The following is an 8747-nucleotide window of genomic DNA, read 5'->3' on the forward strand; positions in this document are numbered from 1 at the left end:
CTCTTAGTAGTAGACACAATTACTCCTAGTCTCTCTGTGCCAATTTCTTAAAAGCACACCACGCTTGGGGAATTACCTCCGGGGGTTACAACAATGCCTTGCGGGTAATTGCAGTAACTGGAAATCAAAGATGTAATTTATAAGTTAGGGAGGAAACTTTTAAGTGCAAATTTATGATAATCAGTAATTTCCCCGTATGTTGATCATGTCCAATGTAGGCCATGGCAAGTTGATACATTGTGTTTTGGAGTTGAGGTATTTGAATCAAATTAGCATAAAACTCTAGCATTTGGATGTATGGAGGAGGCATTACCGAAATTTTGTCAAGGAAATATTTCTAGTTGTACAAAATGAATAAGAAAGAAATGTTTTCGTTTATTCACTAACCTGAAAAAAACTTTTCACAGACATAAAGTGCTCATTTCGAACTTTGGGTCAACATAGAGAAATCATTCTAATACATACACAGTGTAGTGTGTGCTTTTTCCACCCCAAAAAATGTACAAGTACATTCTTTGGGACGGGTCTGTAATGCAAATCGTGACCTCTGCAGTTACACCTACAGTTTCTACATGCAAGGCTTGTTCCAAAGATGGGAAAATAAAAGCCCAGACTGCGAAAAGCTAACCGGCAACTGCCGTCTCAGCACTTCCACTAACCTACTTGGTAGTTAGGGTCTGCATGGGGGGATTTACCCGATATCAATTTTATAGCCATCCGTGAGTTTGGTATGCAGGAGATGTAACCCTACAGCGCTTCAAGCCAGCATTTTCAGGGATCTGTCCTCTCCAATAGATGGTATGCCTTAGATTTACTGTACTTTCACAGCGGCAGAGGTAACCTCCCACTAGCGATCTAACTGCAAGGAGCTAATGGCAGGAGCAGAGTGCGTTTCGCAATGCTGAGACAATCAAACAGCAAAGTGTGAACTTTTATTTTTCCGTCAGCTTCTGAGGGACATTAAAGATGTTTGACTTGCATGATTTGTTGGAGAGTGATGGAGGTGTAATGGCGACTACTGCTGGCTATGTTATGTTATAGTAACGGTTATGTTGTGAGGGCACAAATTACCTGCATAGGTAGTGAATGTAGATGAACCTCAGTGTTTTTGAATCAGCTTGGAATATCACCTGGATACATGTGTATACAGGATACTACAGCTAAAATTGTAATTGTGCAGCTATTCCTAATGTCTACCTTGACCAGGTTGAAGAATCCTGGTTTACAGCTGATCACAGGTTCTCTTTGAAGAAAAAAATGTGAAGAAACGAAACTGAAGAGTCTATTATTTGCCATACCATGTATGTTTAGTCATTTGTTAAACCTTGATGACCATGTAGATTTCATGATGCAGGCAACTTTTTTTGGGATGTCATCCATATAATGAAATCAACATGGCCTTATGGTCCAAAAGGAATAGAAAATGAATGGTACAGGTAAAAGTATGAATATGTGTCCCTCAGACATACTGTATACACACAGATACACAGTTGCAACTTGTGAGATATAACATAAGTGGAGCCAGACACCCTGGTCACCAATTGCCCATTCCTACAGCAGCTGTTAAAGACCTTGTTGTACAGCTTGTCTGTGCTTGTATCTGTATTTGTATCTGGAAATTACAACATCTCTCAGTACAAGGACGTTACTATTGGCTGGGGCCAACTGGCTCCAGGCTGGCTAGCCACCGTCTAGACATCGGCAGGTCAAAGGTCAGGAGGTAGCGCCCCGACCAATTCATTATACAAAAGTCAGACTGCACTTTGTCTAGTTGTATTCTCGGCATTGAAACCATTTCTTCTGTGATATGCATATACATTTACCTTTTTGTCATTATGTTCTATTTCTTTATTAATATGTACATTTACATGTATGTGGTGGAAACTACATGATTGTATGATATCATAGGTTTCAGTTGTTAATCTGAAACAAAGAAGACTACGCTTTGTCTAGTTGTGTTCTCAGCATCGAAACAATTTCTTCTGTGATAATATGTACATTTTTGTCATTATGTGCCATTAAATTTTGGTTAATATTATATATACGCACCATGTACATGTATGTAGTGGAAACTACATTGTAGTATATTACAGATTTTAGTTGTTGATATGTATCACAGAAAACTAGTGCCACTGAATTTGTATGTCACTTTATGATCAGATAAAACAACTATCCTTGCTGCTGACTGAATTGTCCTTCCTACTTGAAAAAATAATGTTTGAAGATGATCAAAGAACACCAAATCTTTCCAAAGCCTTTGCAAACTAAGTAATAGCATTTCCTTGCAAACTCAGTTGGAGGCAAGTTCACAGAAAAGTCACAAGAAGCCCCACAGCACAGGCTTTCATAAAAACTGGAGTATGGCCAGGAATTCCCTTATCTGTAGCCAAGCATGTTACAATTCACTGTTACACTATAAAAGCCAGAACACCAGATGTAAAGTTACATGTGCATGGCCTTTTCATGTTTAAGTGCTGTTTGCTTATGTGATTCTTTGTGGAGAAACAAAATAAGAATGCAAAAAATTCTCCCTTGTTGAAACATTGAAGTATAGCACTTTGCTGGTTGTTGTATGATTACTCAAGCATGCTGAGTTTATTCCCAGTACAATGTATCTAATGTCCCCTGCTATTCAGTCTGTATTTATCATTGTAAGACGGGAATTGGGCAATTTGAGTTTTCTTTGTGTCCAAACTTCCCTGTAAAATTTACTCCCCTGCCACAAGGCTTGGGAAGGTGAAATAATGTCGGACTCCGAAATGTCAATTTTTTCCTGATCTAATGTGCCTGATAGTGATATTGATCTCTTTCTGCTCAATCGCAATAGATGCAGTACTTTCAGTAAAAATGGAGAAAAAAAACTATACTGCAGAAGCTATCCACGGACAGTAATTGCATGTAACCACCATTAACATTTACCTGCCACTCTGAGAGATCTCTAGTGCAGCACCCCCAGGTATGCACAGTTTAGGCATGCAGGCGTGCATTTTACTTGGGGAGATCTTCTTAGATGCACCTTGCCAGGGTGGCAGATGAATGTAACCTGGCAGAACTGTGTTAGTAGACGTTGAATATCATGCACAATTGCACAGCATGCCAAAGGTTATAACATCCCAATGATTGCAGTCTGAGTTAGAGAGGAAAGTTCCGCTGCCATGGATATTTGTATTCAGGTAGACATCTACCCAAGCCTCTTACTACTTAATCCTGTTTTCCCTTTGTTTGGGTATAAAGCAGGGGGTCAGGTTCGTACGTAATTAAATAAATACCGGATAATTCCGCAACGTACTTCCCAAAACACTGGGCAGGGGGCCAAATGGTCCCGTCAAAGTGGATCACACCACGGCATGGCAGGCCGGCTTTTATTTTTGTAACGGTCCCCTGTTCATTAGTACTAGAAGTGGGATCTGTTCTGATAGCAGCTGTGTACATAGAGCAGACCTGTAGCAGGAGATAGGCAGAGCTGAACAATGCCTAATTTACAACCCTAGAGACCCTGGTTCATTGCTGACATATGTACCATGTGGATATAGCAGGATGGGGTGTCTTGGGGCTGAAACTACGGGATATTTTACGGTATGCCTGTTGTAGAGATGGGCACATCAGCGGTTGGAGTTTCTCGGGTGCTTTGTTATTATCTGTAGGTTAGCACATTGTCAGGTTTCAGTCTGGATACACCTGTGAAAGTTATAGCACGGTAGAGAAGTGTCCTCCTGCATTTTAATGCCCTGTGTGTATAAAAAGTTTGCGTGTTCAGGATACAATATGTCTTCACTATTGGAGTTTATAAAGGCATCAAATGGCGACTACTCTTATAGTGTCATACTAAAGTCACTGATGTAGATAAATGAAAAGATATTCAGTACTACGTTTCTTGTTTCTTTACTAGTACTTAACAGACTCAAGTAACAAAATTTGTGCCCAATAAAGTTGATTCCAATGTATATGTCCAGTCCTATTTTACAGGCAAGGTTGTAAAGTTGTCTTCTCCTTGGTGCTGAAGATCTATCCACCTTGAATAAAGATGAGCTTTTGGTGTGCGTGTGTGAGTCACTACTGCTTTGGGCCACAGAGGTGTACAGTGTAGTTAAGACAACTAGATGTTACCACTGTCCTTGGTACTGAAGAGCTATCCACCTTGCACAAAGATGAGCTTTTGGTGTGTGTGAGTCACTGGTATCCTCCTTCAGGTAACTAAGGTGTATAATAGTGTCACATACACCAAAAGCTCATCTTTATGCCTCTAGTGGATAGCTCTTCAGCACCAAGAACAGTGGCAACATCTAGTTTATGGCCCAAAGTAGGATACCAAAGACAACTAGATTTTGCCACTGTCCTTTTTGCTGACTAGCTTAGCAATTGGACATAGGGAGAGTTAAATTTGGTGAAGTGTTCATATTCTATATTTTTTCTTTTTTTTCACACTCATGAAAAATCCTTGGAGTGATCCTTGGATACATCTAATGACTTACATTTATGCATGTGTGTTTGATAGCTATGTTGAACTCCCTTTCAAATTGCTGCACTAGGTGTCGGTACCATCTCTCTCTTTCCTTTATCGTCCTGTCCATCAGGGTAGTGTTCGAGAAGATCTCTCTCCTGCCAAGTCTTCAAGAAATTGATCCTAAGATGCCTTAAAGAAGTTGGCACCATTCACTCAAGGTCGTGTTTAATCTGTGAATAAATCTGTCAGCCGTCCTGCACATCAAAGGTATCAGGGGCGATAACTGTCCCTCAGTCAAGTCATCGTAAACTGCTTGATCTTTCCTGGGGCGCAAGTCGCGAGGAACCTATCAGGCCGCTTCAAATTGGCATAATGAAGGACTGGGTCGTAAAACTTCAAAGCAGAGGTGATAGTGCAGGTGGAGAGGAATGGCTATCTGCTGCACTTGAGGGCTCATCCGCATAAATTGGGAGAAGGGCCTCAAAATCAGGGATGTTTCCAAGTTTTCCCGTTATTTGACTGGCTTGGTGACATGCCAGAATTTTGTCAAAAGAATCATGAAATGAATATGATTCACTTGGACTTTTCTTTCCACAAATCTGAAGAATATGTCAGAATACTTGCATCTATTACAGTGTGCAATGGAACATGGGTGGTGCTCTGAAGTTTGAACCTTCCATATGGCCATTTTCTCAAAAATTAGATTTCTCTCTGACTTTATCTCACCTTTTTGAGAGATCTGAAAAAAATTGTTAGCATAGAATACTCAACATAGATTCATACCAGAACATTGTAGTCTTCTGAGCCTTCACCAGGATTATTAATAGCGGTGCAGCACAACTGTTTCTTCCCATATAACTAATAATTATACCCACTTCAAAGCACAGTTCTGCCAAGGAAGGATATGATATAATGTGGCTATCTTTATTTATGAGGGGGTGCTTTTAACTTATGCCTCTTGTCCATTACTTGGGAATAAAGAAAAAAAAACCTGTTAAGATTCAATATCAGATAGGCCTGAAGAAAAAAACCTGCCAAGGTACAAGTAGCATTTGTATAGGAAGATATGGCCTGAAGCATAGCCTGTAGTATTATTATCACTGTGTACAATTCATGTATATCAGCTATACCTTTATGCTTGGTGACTTTTATCCATACACACTGATACAGTGAAGTATAATACAGGCACAGTCACATTCGACTAGGCCTCTTTAGGCATGCCGGTTACAATTTCTTTTCCTTCCACAATTTCTGACAATTCCAGCCCACTGATATAATGGTATCTGACAACCTTTTATTGCAGAGAAAGCTGCATGACCATGCGTAGCACGTTTGGCCCCTTCACGATTTCTATTGCTCCTACATAGTACATGTGGCCACAAGTGCATGACATAGTCTTTCTAACTGACCTAGATGCAACATGCGACAACCTCCCCTTCGTTGTGAAAAGACTGGCATGTGTGCAGTATTTGTGACCATATGCAATCATTCTTGTTTGTTTTTTGGTTCCCCGCCCTGCTATAGTGCTAGACCGGTCTGTCTTGTTGACCTAAATCCTGTTGTCCCCCGTGACAGGGGATTTAAAGTAATCAGAAAACCCCATCCAAGGCCTTTAATTGTGTTATGCTTCTTTAATGAGGCCTGGGATGAACCAGCAGTTCCTATATCCGCTGATGAGCAGGCCCGTCACTCAAGGAAAAACGATATCATCTCTTTGCGAAAATGGCTGCTACATGTATGATAACCAAACGTAGTACTGTAAGTTGGTTTAAGTTCGTATTACTGGAATTTCATTGCGCAGTGAAAACAACTGCCGAAACACAATGGAAGACATAGTATGTTTGCAATGTGATGAGTGTACTTGGAGAGGTCAACACGAAAATCTTAAACCTAAAAGCACAAAAATAATTTATGGTATGCAGAGAGCTTGAATAGGAGAGTAAAGAGGGTGTAAAAGTAGGGAAAAGGTCACAGTACCTTCTGTGAGCATTCCTAGAACAGCTTAATGTCATTATAATGCACATGACTCAGTACAGAGGGGTGACTCATGTAGATTTGTCATGTTTGTTGGGTGTATTGTTTTGACAATCTAATTCTTTTGCCACTTCCTTCATTAAGTTAAATCATAGAAAATCAAAGCTGACATTAGGGAATAAATTGTATTATTTTGCTGCTGATGCACCATGTATGTTCTCTTGAATGGTATTCATTTGTATTTATTGGTAGAAAGAAAAAAGAAGACTGAGACACATAGATTTTCAGGTTAATTTTTTTTCCTTGGATAACTTATTTCTACAACAAGTGAATGGTTAAGTAACCGTAGTCCTTTTTACTCTTTCTACATCTCACGTCTCACACAAGTTTTCTCTCAAAATTAATGTCAACAAGTAAAGGAAAAATGCATAATTTAGCCAGAGGTGTCAATGTCCAACTTTTTTTTATGAGTCAAGCAGGTGGAAGTAATTTTTGATTAATATCTTTGCAGCTTATTTTTCTATCCTACATGTACTACATCTCCTAATGATTTGCAATTCCAAAAGTAGTTCATGGATGTACTTTATCTTCTTTCAGTATTGTTTCTGTTTTGACTGTTTGATTTCTGCCTGTTGTATTTGTTTTTGTTACTCCTGCAATAAAAATTTTCCAAAAATTAATAATTTGGTAAGACTGGCAGGTCGTATGGCTGGGAGACAAGGTCAGTGGATGAAAGTCACCTCCCCCAACTCGGGAAAAATGACAGCGTATCCCCGGCTAAACATTAAGGCTTCCCCAGAGAGCCGTTCTGGACCGGCTAGAGTTCTCATCACGGTTTGATGGCTGTCAGGAGTCCAACGTTGTCATGTAAATCAGGAAAAAAACCCTGGGGGACTTCAAGGTCACGTTAGCAAGGAGAAGAGGATAGAAGCATCCCACCTCCACAGGCCTCGAAATTAACTTTTCTTCCCATTGTCCCAAAAATAAATTTCAATTGTCCCGAAGTGAAGATGAACTGTTCCAACTTGTTTTTTAGGAAGTATTGTACATGTATGACTTCAACTTGAAGTTAACTTTATTTTGCTTATGTTCACCCCCAAGCGCACTATAATTGCAGTGTAGACACCCTTTTTTTTCTTATTTTGCTTTTGAAGCAAAGTACAGCAAGCAAATTAATGTCAGGGGCTTGCATAGCAGAGCTTACATGTATAATATGTATATAGCCAACTTGTAGTCAGTCCCAATCTAGCTACAGCTAAATTGTTATGGGAAATTTGGTTTAAATAACGGCGTAGTCGTGGAATGATATTCTATCGCCGAGCGCAAGGTCAAAAAGACATAGCTTGGCTGAGTCGACGATGAAAATTAATGATGAAATAAATTCTGCACCTAGAACTGTAATGACTGCTGGAATTGCACATTGCTTCATTTCTCGACATGTTATGAACTTGAAATACGATTCCATGAGAAGATCGTAACTTACTTTCTACTCTTTGACCTTGTGGTAGAGGTCAAAGTACTGTAAATCACTTTATGTTTGGAGCAGCAAAAGTTCGTGGCCTGAGAAAAACGGACATGTTAGCAGCAGGTGCAGCAAAAAGAAAATTTAAGTCGGCGAAGTATTACATGTATGTTTACTTGTCATAATGATAAGTTTGCGGTACACAAATGATATATACATGAATAGAAAAGTACCGTTAAAAATTCTGATTTACAGCTGCTCCTACAATAATTACAGTTGATGGATGAATGTGTACTTTGCATACATGTACATGGACGCAATGGTATGGATAGGTATTTGATTTTGTATCAAAATTAGAGCCTGATACTTATTTGTATGCAGCCTTCAGCTTAGATCTTTTAGCTTGCCAGCAAAATGCTGAACAGGTCTTATTGGCCGTTTAACCAGGCATGTTGAGAATACTGTCTTGTTACTGTAAGCTCATAATGATATGCGTATGCATTTTCACAGGTCAGCTTATTTACATATTTGTGACGGTTCAAATATTGGACCTTGACTTACACTAGACTTTTTGACCTCTACAGACTGTGTAAAGGTCATGTTCATCAGACAAATCCATGCACAATTCCCAGTCATAAGGACCTCGTTTCTGGAAGATGAAAAAGCCTTAACGCGTTGCCCAACGCTGCCTTTCTGGCCCCAAATACCTCATCTTCAACAAGGGGGGAAGTTTACTAAGGGATCAATAAGTCGCTAAGGGGCATTTCACACCCAGCACCGGAGATCCCCTGCCTGATAACACACAATCCCCCCGGCCTGACAGTGCTGTATATAGGCGAGGTGTCTGTCCCTCTCAATGGTGCTGAA

Source organism: Branchiostoma belcheri, unplaced genomic scaffold (assembly GCF_001625305.1).
Source record: "Branchiostoma belcheri isolate BF01 breed outbred unplaced genomic scaffold, Haploidv18h27 scaffold41, whole genome shotgun sequence".
NCBI lineage: Eukaryota > Metazoa > Chordata > Leptocardii > Amphioxiformes > Branchiostomatidae > Branchiostoma > Branchiostoma belcheri.